At 39.1% G+C, this 18,056-nt stretch overlaps 1 long non-coding RNA gene across 1 annotated transcript in view; it reads right to left on the bottom strand.

Moving 5' to 3' along the window:
- The window catches only part of LOC125162561 (uncharacterized), a 126,397-nt gene extending 122,211 nt beyond the window's left edge, over positions 1-4,186 (bottom strand). The window contains exon 1 of the long non-coding RNA XR_007151085.1: positions 4,119-4,186. This is a non-coding gene — a long non-coding RNA (uncharacterized LOC125162561). The remainder of the gene's footprint in view (positions 1-4,118) is intronic.
- Positions 4,187-18,056: the final 13,870 nt, after the last annotated feature.

Genomic DNA, 18,056 nt, shown 5'->3' with positions numbered 1-18,056 from the left:
TCATCTGTTTTGTCTCTTAAAGTCCTCATATGAGTGAAGTCATGATTTTTGTCTTTCTCTGACTAATTTCGCTTAGCATAATACCTTCCAGTTCCATCCACGTGGTTGCACATGGCAAGATATCATTCTTTTTGGTTGCTGAGTAATACTCTTTTGTGTATACATACCACATCTCCTTTATTCAGCCATCCATCGATGAACATTTGGGCTCTTTCCATACTTCGGGCATTGTTGATAGTGCTGCTATAAACATGGGGGTGCATGTGTCCCTTTGAAACAGCACACCTGTGTCCCTTGGATAAATGCCTACTAGTGCAATTGCTGGGTCATAGGGTAGTTCTATTTTTAATTTTTTGAGGAACCTCCATACTGTTTTCCAGAGTGGCTGCACCAGCTTCCATTCCCACCAACAATGCAAAACAGATCCTCTTTCTGCATCCTCGCCAACATCTGTTGTTGCCTGAGTTGTTAATGTTAGCCATTCTGACAGGGGTAAGGTGGTATCTCATTGTGGTTTTGATTTGTATTTCCTTGATGATGAGTGATGTTGAGCATTTTTTCATGTGTCGGTTGGCCATCTGGATGTCTTCTTTGGAGAAGTGTCTATTCATGTCTTTTGCCCATATCTTCACTGGATTACTTGTTTTTTGGGTGTTGAGTTTGATAAGATCTGTGTAGATTTTGGATACTAACCCTTTGTCTGATATGTCATTTGCAAATATCTTCTATCGGTTGTCTTTTAGTTTTGCTGATTGTTTCCTTTGCTGTGCAGAAGCTTTTTATTTTGATGAGGTGCCAGTAGTTCATTTTTGCTTTTGTTTCCCTTCCCTCTGGAGACGTGTTGAATAAGAAGTTGCTGAGGTCAAGATCAAAGAGGTTTTTTGCCTGCTTTCTCCTTGAGTATTTTGATGGCTTCCTGTCTTACATTGAGGTCTTTCATCCACTTTGAGTTTATTTTTGTGTATGGTGTAAGAAAGTGGTCCAGGTTCATTCTTCTGCATGTCACTGTCCAGTTTTTCCAGCACCACTTACTGAAGAGACTGTCTTTATTCCATTGGACATTCTTTCTTGCTTTGTCAAAGATTAGTTGCCTATATGTTTGTGGGTCCATTTCTGGGTTCTCTATTCTGTTCCATTGATCAGAGTGTCTGTTCTTGTGCCAGTACCATACTGTCTTGATGATTACAGCTTTGTAGTATAGCTTGAAGTCTGGGATTGTGATGCCTCCTGCTTTGGTTTTCTTTCTCAAGATTGCTTTGGCTATTCGGGGTCTTTTATGGTTCTATACAAATTTTAGAATTATTTGTTCTAGCTCTGTGAAGAATGCTGGTGTTACTTTGATAGGTATCATGTTGAATATGTAGATTGTTTTGTGTAGTATCGACATTTTAACAATATTTGTTCTTCCTATCCAGGAGCATGGAATCTTTTTCCATTTTTTTGTGTCTTCTTCAATTTCTTTCATCAGCTTTCTATAGTTTTCAGTGTATAGACTTTTGCCCTCTTTGGTTAGATTTATTCCTAGGTATTTTATGGTTTTTGGTGCAGTTGTAAATGGGATAGATTCCTTGATTTCTCTTTCTGTCACTTCATTGTTGGTGTATAGGAATGCAACCTATTTCTGTGCATTGATTTTATATCCTGCAACTTTGCTGAATTCATGAATCAGTTCTAGCAGTTTTTTGGTGGAACCTTTTGGGTTTTCCATATAGAGTATCATGTCATCTCCGAAGAGTGAAAGTTTGACCTCCTCCTGGCCGATTTGGATGCTTTTTATTTCTTTGTGTTGTCTGATTGCAGAGGCAAGGACTTCCAATACTATGTTGAATAACAGTGGCGAGAGTGGACATCCTGAACTCTAACTTTCTTGAAGTCAAAGACAACATCTTACATCCCCAATGCTCAGAACTCAGTGTGTCATTAAAAAATGTTTCCGGGGGTGCCTGGGTGGCTCAGTTGTTAAGTGTCTGACTTCAGCCAGGTCATGATCTCGTGGTTCATGAGTTTGAGCCCTCCATTGGGCTGTGTGCTGACAGCTCAGAGCCTGAAGCCTGCTTTGGATTCTGTGTCTCTCTCTTCCTCTGCCCTCTCTCCACTCATGCTCTGTCTCTCTCAAAAAATGAATAAACATTAAAAAAATGTTTCCAATGCACTGACTATGAGTTGCCATAGTTTTACACTAGGGACTTTGGTCATTATATCTAGTCAATAATCACATGAGTAATGTTGTAGAGCAGCAGGGTTTATATTCTTTTTAGATGGCTATAAAAGTGAAGATCGTTGCTTTGGGAAGACACTCGCACAAATTTATTATTTTGAGAGAGTTTACACTAACACTAGATTCTGAAATTGCAGAAATTATCAGTCTCTTTACCATCAGGATCCTACACATTTGTCCTTTTTGGCTTCTTACTATTCTTTGCTTTATAGTTTATTATTTCCAGATGACAGGTCTTATCAGCTTGGAACTGGAAACACATTAATTATTCTTTTTAATGTTCAAATACCAGATCCTCAGCACAGTGAGTATCATCATGGCTCCAAATGGCTTTTGGATAAATGCATGATCAAACAAAGGGGTCTGCATGCGTTTTCTAATTCATAATGTGGGCATTTAAAAATCATGGAACCTCATCAACCCAGGCCACACCAAGAACTTCTGTTGTAAGCCCTTTCCTAATTTCTCCTTAGGTGGTCTCATCCAGCTTTTCATAGCTTTGTCTATGAATGCACATATGCACAGAAAGATTTCCCCCATTTTCTTAATTAAAAACAGGGCAGGATGCATGCTAATCACTTGTGTCCTACAATTTAGTAGAGAAGATGTACTTAATCCTCTATGGACAAATCTGCTATTTGGTGGGCCAGATATTCAAGCTGGGTAGGACAATGCAGATTGGGAGTTGTGTGACTTCTCTCTGATATGGTGGCTCACTGCATACTTCTCGTCCTCTTTCTTAGAATCTTCGTCTAGTTCATGGTCTCCTCCGGAGACTAGGAATTCTATCCTAAATCCCATTTGACTAGAACCCTGGATAGAACTTGAAAACTGCCTCCAGAGGCTCAGTCTCTCTCTAATCTGTTCTTTCTACTCTTGGAGACCTGGTGTGAATAGACCACGCAATGAAGTTACACTGCTGGTCTCCACTTATCTGTATGGATCCTCAGGGGCCAAGACTTCTTGCTTTTCTTTGCCTTTATCTGCTTGCCAGTTTCACAGTTCAAATATAAACAATCACCTAAATCAGCATCTCCCAAACATTAGTCCATAAAATGCAAGCTCTGGGAGATGCTAATAGATGCCCTTTCATTATTATGTTTGAAAAATAATTTTTCTCTCTCTTGAAGAAACATATTGTGTGGTAGTACATTAAAACATTGTCTTTTTTAGAGAAAAAATGTACTCGTTTAATTTTGTTTAACTTACAATTCTAAGGTTTATTTGAATCTGGAACATTTGTAAAATTGAAAATCTTACATTAGGTCCTATGAAATAGTGTTCTATCAAACACCAGTTTGCAAAACGCTGGACTAGGTCATTAGGAATTCAGCTATCTCTAAGGGATGACTCTTTGATCCTCAGGTTAACCACCCATGGGTTCCTTTTCTCTCAACCACTTCCCATGACTAGCTTCCTGAAAGTCTCACCAGCGCCTGCTATATGCACATAGGTCATAATCCAATGCTTTTGGCATATTAAGACTTCATCTTTCCTAGCTCCAACTGCTCCTCTCCCTGGAAGGTTTTTTTTTCTTTTTTAGGGAGAGGGAAATTTCTTCCCTTCACAGTATTTTCAGCTATTCAGCTTTCTAGGGGCACTTTATATCTGCTACAAGACACTTGTTCATCTTCTAGCTTTAGAAATATTTTCAACATGGCAACTAAAATCACACCCTGAAAATTAGAGCTTAACTATCATCTCTTCATGTCAGATCACAAGTACAAGGCAGGCCCTTGGGCTACACTTCTGTTATATGACATGTCAGCAAGGCAACTTGTCAGTCATGTACTCCCAATAATGACATTTTATTATCTAACAACTCTGAGTAAATCTATCACAGACGCTCATTTGTACTTCAACCACAACTTTCATCCTGGCACCGTGCAGTGACATTTACCCAATACTTGTTGTAGGCAAATATCCTGCTGAACTATTGGTTTTAAAGGTTGTGTTATAGCCCCTTTCCAGCAAGTGATCTTTTAGAGCAGCAAGGTTGCCTATAGCTGACTTGTTTCTCTGTGCTTTGGAGGTTGTCCCAGTTTATTGCCATTTCTTCTGTTTCGCCTAACAAGAGCCTCTGTGACACGTGCTCTCCACTTGGAAGACAAGAAGGTTCAGATGCAGAGAGTACATCTCACTGAAATCACACAGCAGGAGAGAAGTAGAAAGATGGACAGTAGATTCCTGGATTCTGGACCAGAGTCCATACTGCTCCATATCACAGTGTTTTTGAAGTGGCCCCTAACTGAGTGAATAGTTTAAAGATATTGAAAAATGAGCCATGAGAATATATTCCTACACATCCACGTTAGACATTTATAAGCACTTTAATGGATAACAATCCGAGAAGAAATTGTTCTCATATTCCAGGATAGTAAATTGGGACACACACACAATTATATATATGTATGTATAATCAGACTTCTATCCCCACTAGTGTATCTGACATGTAGCTAGTGGTCAATATATGTTACCTGACTGAATGACTAGATGATTGCTGTTACCTAGTTGACTGAAACTTCATGGTCCCAAACTTCATAACACTCTACTTCTATCTGTACAGCATCTCTATTTTCCTTTCCATTGTCTTCATCAAACAAAAACACATCTCCCTCTGAAAAATGTAAGAGGGGATTGGTTTACAGCAGATGCTGAATATACAGAGCTGACCACTTCAAATGAAGGGAAGGGAGAGGGCTTTCCAGTGATGTTTCTGGGTAGCCCAGTAAATGCAAATGTAGCATACAGTGTAGACTAGAGTAATGCCAGACCTGCAGGTGGACAGAAATCATTAAGGTAAAATTTCATAGTTGGAGATACAGATCATTTGAGGAATCCCAACTCTGGATTTAACTTCTCTCTTTAACAGGTGGAGTGGAGTGAGTCTTTACCATCAGTTATAGGTAGACAGAGGTTTTAGGGGAAAAAAGAGGAAGAGAGGCAAGAAGGCAACTAGGAATTAGGACAAACTGGGAGGAGGATAGTACAAGCAAGGTAACCCCATCGTTTGTTTTCTGTAAGAAGTGAAGGAGAAGAGAAAGAAAGGAAGAAGAGATGAAAGGGCCTGGGGTATCAGTGGGTGCAAATGCAACGGTAAAAACAGGAAGTAGCATTGGTTGAGATGACTCTGAGGCAGGCACTGATCTCTGTGACATCACACAGTGTTGTACGGCCTTTGGTAAATTACTGGACTTGTTTGAATCTGCCTCTTTATTAATAAAAGAGTAAAACAACACTTAACTCTGAAATTTGAGGAATGAATTTGTACATAACAACAACAGTAATAGTTACAAGTAAACATTGTTGTATAGTTGTAGTACAATATTTACTGGGCACCTATTTTGTGCAAGGCCAAGCACTTTACGTGGAGATCTTCATTGACATCTTGCAGCCACTTAAGAGAAGGTTCTGTAATTAACAATTTACAGATAAATAAAATGAAGTTTGGACAAGTTAAATGTGCCATCCAGGCCACACAGGTGTTAAATAATACAACTGGAACATAAGTTCAGTCTGCTTGGCTCCAAAGTAAACATTCTTAACCAGGAGACCGTATTGTATTGCTTTCTCATTAAAGAATCTACAAGGATTGGTTAAGAACAAGGGAATTTGACCTACAAAAGAAAGAAAGAAAGAAAGAAAGAAAGAAGAAAGAAAGAAAAGAGAAGAAGTAAAACTTGACAAGAGAGAAGGAGTTTTGCAACATTGGGAGACTATGCAGGGTGGGCCAATACTCATGACAGTACTTCTAATGGTAAAGGAAGAAAAATATCCCTACAGAGGCATGGAAACATAGATCAAAGTGATTCTCAAAAAGAATAGCATTACTTTGGAGCTCAAATTAAACTATTTTTAAAAAGTTCAGGTTGGGCATTTTCCTCTGTCACATACCCTGTTAGTACAGCTATATGAACAGGTGTGTCCCCCGCATGAAGGTAGGCAGGAAGGACAGCCAGGGTGGCCCAGAGTCCTACATAAATAATCACACATTACAGAGTGATTTCTGTGACCATGCATCTACAGAACTGCACTCCCAGAACACTGGAATGACAGAAGTTCTTTTGGGGTTGTACACTTGACTGAGTAAAGTGGCTTCCAAAGAAAGTTTAAAGTAATTCCAACGTGTATCTTTTAGAAATGATTCTTTTCTTGGAAACCAAGGCAGCATTTCAGACACTTCATAAAGTTCTTAAAGGGATGGAATGAGATAATGTATGTAAAGTGATTATTCCGGCACTTTCTTCCTAGCTATTCTTCAGTAATCGTCAACTGCCTGCCTCAGCATCTTCCCCTTAAAGGGCAGAAAGATTCACATTGAAGGAAATGAGATCAACTTTAGAGATTGCAACTTTGAGGTCAGGACAAATGAATTCATTTGGGATGAAACCAAGAAATCTTTGCTGTAATTCAGATTTCTGAGGTCAAGACCTCAACATCAACCCAGAAATTGGATTTACTTTTGAGAAATACACCAGGCATGGAGGAGCAAACAGTTTAGAAGAATTTTGTAAAGAAAACTTTGTGACCTGTTCTGCCAGATTCAAATCAGTTTTAGTTAATTTATTCGAGCAAAAATGAACCCAACAAACATGAATTTAGTTAATGATGGTTCTAGTGTAAAGTTAGGCTTCTGTCAGAAGTTTAAATTGGTTCCAGTCGTTTGGGTTCGTCATGCACAAATGCCCATGAACTTTAAAATAACGGCTTGGTATGTTTACATAGGTTTTGACTATTTTTTTTATACATTTATTTTTGATAGAGAGAGACAGCATGAGAAGGGGAGGGGCAGGGAGCGAGGGAGACACAGAATATGAAGCAGGCTCCAGGCTCCGAGCTGCCAGCACAGAGCCTGATGAGGGGCTCAAACTCACAAACTGCAAGATCATGACCTGAGCCAAAGTCGGACGCTTAACCAACTGAGCCACCCAGGCGCCCCAGGTTTTGACTAATTTAAACCAATTCTTGTTTACTTTAAGTTGTTCCCATTCTTTTAAATTAATTTGGTCTCATCCAGGCCAAGTTAAACCTATTAAAACCTCCTGAATCAAGTGAACCACATAAAAAAAAGTTTTCTTTGGTTCAAAATGTTTTTGAAACTTCATGACGAGCTTAAAACTTTTTGATCTGTTCTGATTTCTTTTTATTTAGATTACACTGCTTCTGACTGGGTAAAACCAGTCATAACCAGGCCTTATCCTGTTCAGACTGGATCAGATCCATTTAAAGGAATTTGCCTGGTTTATGATAAGCAGCCTAATGATGTGTTGAAATAAATGCTGTTATTAGGTCCCCACATACAATAAAAAAAATGAGGATACAGTCAACTAGGCTTCTAAGAATAGATAGGAAAAATGGAAAAGATAGTCATAAGATGGTCATAAGAATGAACAGAAAATAAAACAAAGGCAAATAGTCCAGAAGAAAATAGTTGAGAGAATCTAGCTTCTGCTAAACAAAGGTGCCATAGCCTGCTGGCCAGCTTCACAGGAAACAGATGTGTCAGAGACAAGAAAAGGAAAGGTAAAGAAATCAGTAATATTACTCAAGATGATGAGTATAGGAGAAGTCAACCAAAACTCAACCATATTATATTATATATATTTCAAGAATATTTACAACACAAAGAAACAGAGTAGCTAAAAATCAGAGCAGGAAAAGTAGAGGAAAAGAGAAGCTAAAGAGGGAGTTCATTGTAAACACTGAGGATTTAAATTAATTCAGAAACATGGTTAAATCACAACTGAACACCAGGGTTGAAAACACAGAAGTCACTTAAAAATCACAGGCTTTTGATGTATTCAAAAAGGCTAGCAGACAAAAGAGTGCATGCAGTTTTAGCATGTGAAATAAGAAAAAATAGAGAAAAATGTGTTTTATCTGTGAAAAATACTGGGTTGATAGTTTTCACTGTTCAAATTGCAGGCAGATAGGATTTGGTTCCAATCTCCATTAGGACCCCACTGTCCTGCTATAAGCTGGACCTACTGAAACACACCATACCTGAATGGAACATGCACCATTGAAAGAGGGGAGAAGGTAGGGGTCTTGCTCTGGAATATCCCACCCCCAGTCCATCTCTTCATGCCTGACAATACTGCCTCCCCTGACCAACATGTATGATATGCACAAGCAAGCCAAGTTCCTAAAGCTGCCAACTTCCCTCTCCTTGAGTCCAGATGGGCACATTCTGTTTTCCACTGGTATGATCATTTAGATGCTGTCTTTGTTCCCTCCTTTGGCTTTTATAGGGTCTATGAGAACATTATAGCACACATAGAAGCCCATACTAAATTCACTCAACAATCCTTAAATGATAGCTAATAAAGCCTGTCTTAACACAGGCTGAACAGTGAAATGTCTCTAGTGAGAAAAAATGTCTCCACAACAGGATGGCCTTGGACATTATTACTGCCTTCCAGGGAGGCACCTGTGCCATTATCCAAGTAGAATGTTGTGTATTCATACCTATGAATCTGCTAATGTAACATCTTTATTAAATCACATGATAACAAAAGTGAATGCCCTGAGTGATTCAACCCCCAGTCCAGGTGACTTAATAAATCAATAGTTTAGAACACAAAACTCTTGTTAAAAAAAATATTTTAGGAATCACTATCTTAATCTGTGTTTTTGCTTACTTTTCTTACATTATTGCTGTGGCATCTGTCTCCAGTGTGGCCAGATAGCAGCCAAATGAGCCACCTCCACACTAATGAAACCCCTTGCTGATTACTAACAACACATTGTGGGACAGGCGGGCATATAAGATTACAAGAGCCAGTCATGAGGGTTGGAGTGTCATCAAGAATATGTGACTGCTGGTTGACCCGCAAGCTGGACCCAGGTAATCAGAGGCTCCTCACCCACTCCCTTGTTCTTGGATCGTACATTCTACCCATAATTCCCCAGCTGAAGCCATTTCAAGGATGAGCCTTGAGAGAATGATTTGTAATCTGGACGGATATGTGACTGAACTTGTTAAGACTTCTGTATAAACTTTTCAGATTCCTACAGATAGATGTGGAGATCTACTCATTTTGCAGCCACCTAAGACAAGCCTCGGAGGCTTGCTTATTGGAACTGACACCTACCAATGTGGGGTGGCCTGCATCTTTCTTAGCTTTCTCTTGTCCTCCACATACAGGACCAGTTTTAAATTTCACCTGGGAAGCTCCAGAGATTACCAACCAACACAAGCACTCAAAAAATCATGTCTTTCTCTGATGTGTGGGCAAGATTAGAATTAGAATAGGGCAATTATTAGAATAGTGTTGGCATATACTAGGTGCTCAATGCATGCTTACTTAAGAATGTGTCAGTAAAGTTAGTCTAGCATATAATTTGGCCTATACTGGGTGCTCCATGCAGGTTTGTCTCCTTCTTCTGTGTGTGGGTGTGTTGTGCTTGAGTCGAATCAATTATAAATTAGATGCTAATGAATGCGTGCTCTCTTCTCCCAGTGAGTGAGAAATGCCATTCTAGATTAGTGTGTGGCATATATTTGGAGCTCAGTGCTTGGCTTGGTTTAACCTAAGTGTGAAATGTATGAATGCATTCTTCATTCACGTAAGAATAAGATTGTACTAAGAATCTTGCCTGGCATGCACGGGCATTTAATGAATGTATGCTCCCTTTTTCCTAATTGTGGTTTATGTTGTATTAAAACAGTGCTTGGCAATACCAGATGCTCCTTGCATGCCTGCTTTCTTCTCCTGAGTGAGTAAATTGTACTAGAATAGTATCCGACAAATATTAGGCACTTAGTAATACTGGCATCATTCCGTTGATTTGTGGGTGATGTGCTAGAAAAGTTTCTTTCCCAATGTGGAAGTAAACATTAACTCGAGTAGTGTCTGATAAATATCAGGCACTCATTGCAGGCATGTTACCTACCCCTATGTGTGAATAAAGTACTAGAACTACTGGAATAGACCCTGAATATTCTGGTGGTTCAGTGCATGATCATTTCCTTCCCACTGTGTAAGTAATGTTGCAGGAATAACACCTGTGGCACGTACGAAGTTCTTGATGCATGCTTGTTTGTTCATCCTTCACGTGAGAAATGCACTGGCACACACTAGTTGCTTCATCATGCTTAGAAGAATGCCTGGCACACACTAGTTGCTTCATCATGCTTATTTTCTTCTCATCTGTGTGAGTAAGGTTACATGCCATATATTAAGTCCACAGTGCATGTTTGTTTTCTCCCCATTATGTGTGACTCAAGTTGTACTAGACTAGAATGTGCCATATGCAGTTTAATCCATGCAGGTTTCCTTTCCCCTAAACGTGTGTAAGAATGCCCCAGACTGAGGGTTGATGGGGGGTGGGAGGGAGGAGAGGGTGGGTGATGGGTATTGAGGAGGGCACCTTTTGGGATGAGCACTGGGTGTTGTATGGAAACCAATTTGACAATAAATTTAATATATAAAAAAAAAGAAAATTAAATAATAAAAATTATTTTCCATGAAAAAAAAAAAAAAGTATGCCCCAGAAGAGTATGTGACATATCTAGGGCAATCAATGCATTTATGCTTCCTTCCCCCCTACATGTGACTTAATTGTTAGTGGAAAAGCAGCTGGCATGGATGCTCGTGTATGCTGGTTCCTTCTCCCTGTTAGTGGGTCAGGTTGTCTCAGAATTATTCCTGACATATACTCGGTGCTCAATTCAATCTTACTTTCTTCCCCTATGAGTGAGTGATGTTTTCTAAAATAGAACCTAATACACACTAGATACTCCATGAAAGCTCATTTCTTGTTGCTATGCTTAAGTATGATTGTCCTAGAATAGTACTTGAGATATACTGCATACTCTATGCATGCTCAACCCCTCCCCATCAGTGTGAGTAACATAGTAAAATAGTAATAGGCACATATTAGAAGCTCAATGCATGCATATTTCCTTCCATTTATATGAGTAAATTTGAATTACAAAAGGACAATATATATGTATATATGGAATATGCTAAAGGCCTAATATATGCTACCTTCCTTCCATATATGTGTGAGTAACAATACACGAGGATATTGATTGCCTGGTCTATACCTGGTGCTTCACGCAAGCTCATTTTTTCCCACAAATGTGAACAATGTTGTGTTAGAATCATACTTCTTTTTTTTCTTTCCTTTATTTTTATTTTAGAGAGGGAGAGAGAGAGGGAGAGAGAGCCAGCCAAGAGAGAGAATCTTAATCAGGGTCCATGCTCGGTGTAAAGCTCAATTTGGCTCTCCATCCCATGACCCTGGCATCATGACCTGAACTTGAGATCATGACCTGAGCCAAAATCAAGCGTAGGACACTCAAACGACTGAGCCACCCAGGTGGCCCTGGAACCACACTCCTTAAACACAGAGTTTCCTCTGTATTTTCCTTCTCTATGTTTGAATAAGGCTGTAGTAGATCAGGGTCAGGTGTATACTAAGGGCTCTATCGTTGGTAATCCCCCCCACCCCCACATGTACAGTTTTGCTTGAATAGTACTTGGAATTACTAGCAATTTAGTGCATAATTTCTCTTCTGTCCTATGTGTTAGTGATGTTGTAGTAGAAGAGTGCTAAGTAATACTTTGTGTTCCAGGAATACTTGATTCCTTCCCGCAGGTGAGGCAATGACGCAGTAAAAATCATCTAGCATATATTAGGTATTCCATGCATGTTCCCTTTCTTACCTACTTGAGAGTAATGTTGCACTAGCGTAGTATGTGGCATATACCAGGCACTTGATGAAGGCTGCCTTTACTCACGTGTGAGTAGTGATTTTACTAGAATATTACCTCGTATATACAAGGTCCTTCGTGCATGTTTATTCCATTCTACTCAAGCTAGAATACCATTTGACTAGAATAACTCCTGGCACACAACAGTCAATTGATGCATATGTGCTTTCTTTTTTCCAACGTGTGTTATGTTGTGCTAAAATAGTGCCTGGCATATGATTTGCACTTAATGTATGCTCATAGCATTTCCCAATGTGAGAGTGATAATGTATCTGAATAGTGTCCAGCATATAATGGACACTAATTGCATGAATGCTTGCCTCCCCATATGTATGAGTAATGTTGTAATTAAAAACAACCTTGCACATGCTGCTGGCTCAATGCATGTTTTGTTCTTTCACATGATGCGTGAGCAATATTTTACTGCAATAATATCTGACATATATTAAGTGCTCCGTGCCTGTTTATATGTTTTTCTCTTTATGTGGGGGAACGTAGCACCAGAATTGTACCTGGCATAAGCTAGTTGCTCAGTTATACTTGTTTTCTGTCACTTGTGTGTGAATAATGTTGTATTATAATAGTGCTGTCATGTAGTAGTTGCTATACATCCTTGTTTCCTTTGCTTATGTGTGTGCAGTGTTGTATATAATAGGATCTAGCATTTACTAGGTGCCTATTGCATGCTTATTTCATTCAGCGACATATGAGTAAGTTTATAATTAATAGCACCTTGCATATACTAGGACTCAATGCATGCTTACTTAATTCCAGTCTGTGTGAGCAATGCTATTCTCGAATAATTCCTGGCCTATACTACGTAAACTATGCAAGCTTGTTTTCTTTCACTATCTATGAATAATATCGTGCTAGATATTCCCTGGATGACTTTATACGATCAACTCATGATTTTATTCCTTCACTCATGTGTGGACAATGTTAGAATAGAATAGAATAGAATAGAACCTAGCATACATTAGGAACACAATGAACACAGTTTGTCTTCCTTCTATATACAACTTATATCATACTAGAACGGTATCTGTCTCATGCAAGAGGATCAATGCATGACTGCATCACTCCTACTATGTGTGAGTCATGTAGTACCAGAATGTATTTTCAGGTACTATGCTACTGTGACAATTTTACTGTCATATGGAGAAAGGAAGTAAGTATATGTGTAAGTAATGTACTACAATAGTGTCTGTCATATATTCAATGCCCCGTGTGGTTTTGTTTCCTTCCACTATGTGTGAGTAATGTTGCACTATGAAAGCACCTGGTGTATAGTAGGGCATCAATGTATCTTGCTCCCTGTTCCTATGTGTGAATTTGGTAAAGTGCCTGGCGTATACTCAATACTCAATGTATTCTTTCCTCTTCTTTGTGAGTAAAGTTGTGATATAATACTTACTGGCCTCTACTAGATGCTCACTGTATCCTTGTTTACTTTTATGTTTGAGTAACGTCCTAGACTGGTGTCTGGTAATACTAAGTGTGTGAGGCATGCTCCTTTCCTTTTTCTACGTGCGAGGTAGGTTGTTCTAGAATAGGGCCTGGCAAACATTAGGCATTCAACATACAGTTGTATGCTTCCATTAATTTCTAACTGAAGTTGTATTTGAATATTTTCTGGCATACACTTGGCAGTTAATGTGTGTTTATTTCTTATACGAATGACACTGTATTAGTATAGAGCTAAGCATTTAATAGATGCATGCTTACTTTTTCCTATGTGTGAGTAGTGCTTTACTAAAATAGTACCTGATTTATACCTTATACTCTGTAAATGCTTCTTTTGTTTTGTTTTTGCCCTTTGTTAGAGTATTATCTGACTAGATTATTAGCTGGCATGTATTAGGTAATTAACATACGCTTACTTTCTTTTCCCACTGTTACGTTGTACTAACGCAGTGTCAAGCATATACAACGTGCTCATTGATGGCTGTTCCTTTCCCCTCTATGTGAACAACTACGTGCCAGGACACTATATGCCTTGTAAAAGGTACCTATGGACGGTTGCTTCTTTTAATCTATTGTGAGTAATGTTGTATCTGGCACATTTGAGGCACTCTGTGAAATATTGTTTCCTTCCCTGTGTGTGTGAGTAGTATTGTATTAGATTAGTGCTTGATACACTTTTGGCACTCAATGCATTCTTGTGTCCTTTGTTCCGAGTGAAGTGGTGCTAGATTCCTGGGTGGCACCAAGGAGACACTTAGTGCATGCTTGCTACTTTCCCTCTAATAGTAGGTAGCATTGTATTCAGCTTCTGCTGGTAGAACCAGGTGTGCCAGTCATGCTCATTTCTTTCTCGTTTCAGTAAGTCTGCGTGAGAATTGCATCTTGCGTATATAGGTGACTCGTTTCCCTCCCCTGTATGTGAGTGTTGTTGTATTGGGATGGTTCCCTGCATTTATTAGACGATAACGCTTGTTTCTTCCACCTGTGTGTGACATTGCATTAGACTAGTGCCTGGCACATATGAAATGCTTAATATTTTTTTTCTTTCTAGTATATGTGAGTAATGTTTTCCTAGATTAAGACTTGGCATATAGTAGGCATTTCATGCATGCTAATTTCTTTCTCCCTGTGTGCAAGTAATGTTTTACTAGAACATTGTCTGGCATATATTAGGTGCTTCATGCAGCTTTATTTCCTTCCCCCATCTATAATTAAGTTTATACTAAAACTGGACCTTGTATACACAAAGCACTTAATGCATTATTTTTCCTTCTCCTTGTATGTGAGTAATAATGAATTATAACAGTACCTGACATGAACTTGTTATTAAATCCATGCTCCTTTCTTTCCCTTATATGAGGACAATATTTTCCTGGAATAGGGTCTGGCACAATTTGGCATTCTTTCATGCTTTTTTCATTCTCCAATATATGAGTTATATTGTGTTAAAACAGCACCAGGCATATACTCCTTGAATGTTCGTTCCCTTTATACATGAGGAATGGCATACTGGGATAGTGCCTGGCATATACTAGCTGCTTCCTGCATGAAGTTTTCTTCCTCTCTGTGGAAATAAGATTGTACTAAAAAGCACCAGCCATGTATTGGATGATGAATTCATGCTTGTTTCCTTCTCTCTGTGTGTGAGTAATACTATCCATTATAGTATTATAATCATGCCTCACGTATTTTAGGTGCTCAATGTGATCTTGTTTTCTTACTCCTAATTATGTGTAATGTTACTCTAGAATAGGGTATGGCCTATCCTAAACTCTGAATTTATGCTCATTTCCTTCCTCATGTGTTAATACCACGGTGATAGTGCAGTGGCATATACCAGGCTATGGAGGCAGGCTCATTTCCTTCCTTTATGTGTAAGTTTGTCATAGAATAGTATCTGACACATACCAGGCAATTAATGTGTCTTAAATCTTTCTTCTTCCTATGTGTGAGTAATGTCATGCTGAAATATTTCCTGGTATGTACTGGATGCTTCATGTAGACTCTTTTCTTCCTCCTTGTATGGGAGCAATATACTAGAAAAGTCCTTGGTATCTAGAAAGCACTCGGTTTCCAGTAAGCCCTTGTTTCTGTCTAGGTATGTTTGCAAGGTTTTAATATAAAAGGAACCGGTACGTGTATTCGTTTATTTTGGCCTGTAAGTGAGTAACGTATTAGACTAGTGGCCATGATATATGAGATGTTCAAGCATGCTAGTTCCCTTCCCTTGTATTTAAATAACACCATGTTAGATAACACCTGGAATATACTAGACAATTAAAGCATGCTTGCTTCCTTACTTCTGAGTAATGCTGTACTAGAACAGGGCTTGGAATGCATGCCAGGAGCTTAATCCTTCCTTGTTTGCTTCCCTTACGTGTAAATGATGTTAAACTAGAAGACTGCCTGTAATTAGTGCCTCATGCATGCTTCCTGCCTTCCCCTATGTATATGTAATTTTTACGAGAATAGAAAGTAGCCTACACTAAGCGCTCCACGCAAACTCATTTTCCCCCCAAAATTCCATGTAACTTTGTACCTAGAATTTATTAGGCATTTCATGCATGCTCATTTATTTCCATGAATGTGAGAAAAATATACGAGCAATTAGACTGCCGTGTACTGAAACTGAGTGCATACTTACTTCCTTTCCCCTTGAGTGAGTAATATTGTATTGGGATAGTGCCTGGTGTATCTTAGGTGCTTCACGCATGCTGTTTCCTTCTACAAGGATTAGCAAGTGCTACCGAACTTGCTGATGTATACTGAAACACTGGGTTTGCTTGTATTTGGTGTGTGTGATGCTGGAGCTAGTGCTGTGTATGTGAGGCATCGTGTTCAGTATGTGGTGTATGGATTCCTGGGTTAGTGATATTTCTGAGACGCGGGTTCAGCTGTTTATAGTGTGTGATGTTGTATTCGTTACTGTGTATGCAACACACTGTGCTAATAACTGTATGGGGGGTACCTGGGGGGCTTAGTGGGTTCAGTGTCTGACTCTCCATCTTGGCTCAGGTCATGACCTCGTGGTCATGAGATCGAGCCCCCTATCGGGCTTCATGCTGGGTGTAGAGTCTGCTTGAGATTCCCTTTCCCTCTCTCTCTGCCCCTGCCCCACTCACACTCTTCCTCTGTCTCACTCAAAAAATAATAATAACCGCATGAGACACCATGTTTACTGGTGTGTGATATATGCGACAGTGTGTTTCATACTGCATTTGAATCATTGTGTTTTTGTTGTGAGTAGTTGTGAGACGCTAACCATGTGTGATGTATTCAGTGATGTGTGTAAGCTATTGATTAATAATGTGCGTGTGACACAGCAATTAATAATATTCAGTGGGTGTGCTAATCTCTTCAGTGATGAGTTTGAGTCACCATGAAAAGTATGTGAGAGACACTGTGTTTACCTTTACGTGGTGTGTGTGACACTCGGTGTGGTGACATGTGAGTGAAGCACTGTATCTATTAACATGTATGAGATACAGTTTTAATGATACCTGGTGTGATACCATAGTTATGAGAGTATGCGATATCGCTATTATCACACACAATGTGATGTAAAAATGTTTTAAGCGGTGATGTGCTAAGTAGTGTGTGTATATATGTGTGTGCACGTGAATCTCTGAGTTTACTGGTGTGCAATGTGTGTAGATTTTGTGAAGACAACTGTGTAGAGACATTAAGTTTAGTGTGTGTCATCTGCGGCCTTGTGTTTAGTGATGTGTGTTTGAGATACTGTGTTTACTGAGGTTTGTGTGAAGTACTCTGTTTAGCTATGTATGTATGAAACATTCCTTTCAGTTGTATGATTGGGGTATGTGTGTGTATGATACGTGTTCAATAGTGTGTGCACGAGGCACTGTGTTTCGTGAGGTATGTTTGAGGCATCGTGTTTAGTGATTTCTGTGTGAGACGCTGTGCTTAGCGGTGTGTCGGGTGGGATGATGTGTTTGTTGATGTTTGTGCGAGGCACAGTGCAAAGTGATGTGTGTATCAGTCACTGTGGTAGTGGTATGCGTGTGACAATTTTAGTGAACCATGTGTGAGATACTGTCTTTACTTATCTGTGTGTATCTGAGGCACCATAATGTGTTTAGTGATGTGTGTGAGAGGCACAGTGCTGTTCAGAGGTTTGCAAAATATGCACTTAACACTTTTAAACACATTATATCAAACATGCATTGCTACCCAAACCAGTACCTGTACTGTTCATTGCTAACCACAGTGTTTTACACATATATGACTATACATAGTTACACATGCACTGAGTACTAATAAATGTAGTGTGTTACATATTTAATACAAAACAAAGTAGCATATGCACCAAATATGGGTAAATGTCGTCTTTCATAAACGTATCACTACACGCAGTTATATACACATGCCACCATTAAACAGTGTTTCAACATATTTCAACTTATCTCACTAAATGAAGTACAGTTCACCCTTAAACAACATAGGTTTGAACCACATGGTCCACTTATATGCGGGGTTTTTTTTCAATAAATACAGGGAAGTACTATAAATGTATTTCTCTTCCTTATGATTCTCTTGATAACATTTTCTTTTCTCTAGCTTACTTTATTGTAAGGATACAGCAGATAATAAATATAATACACACAATATGTGCTAACTGGTTATGTTATCAG

This window comes from Prionailurus viverrinus, chromosome A3, assembly GCF_022837055.1.
Source record: "Prionailurus viverrinus isolate Anna chromosome A3, UM_Priviv_1.0, whole genome shotgun sequence".
Taxonomy (NCBI): Eukaryota; Metazoa; Chordata; class Mammalia; order Carnivora; family Felidae; genus Prionailurus; species Prionailurus viverrinus.
The sequence above is the reverse complement of the archived record's forward strand: the minus strand, read 5'-3'. Positions and strand labels throughout refer to the sequence as shown.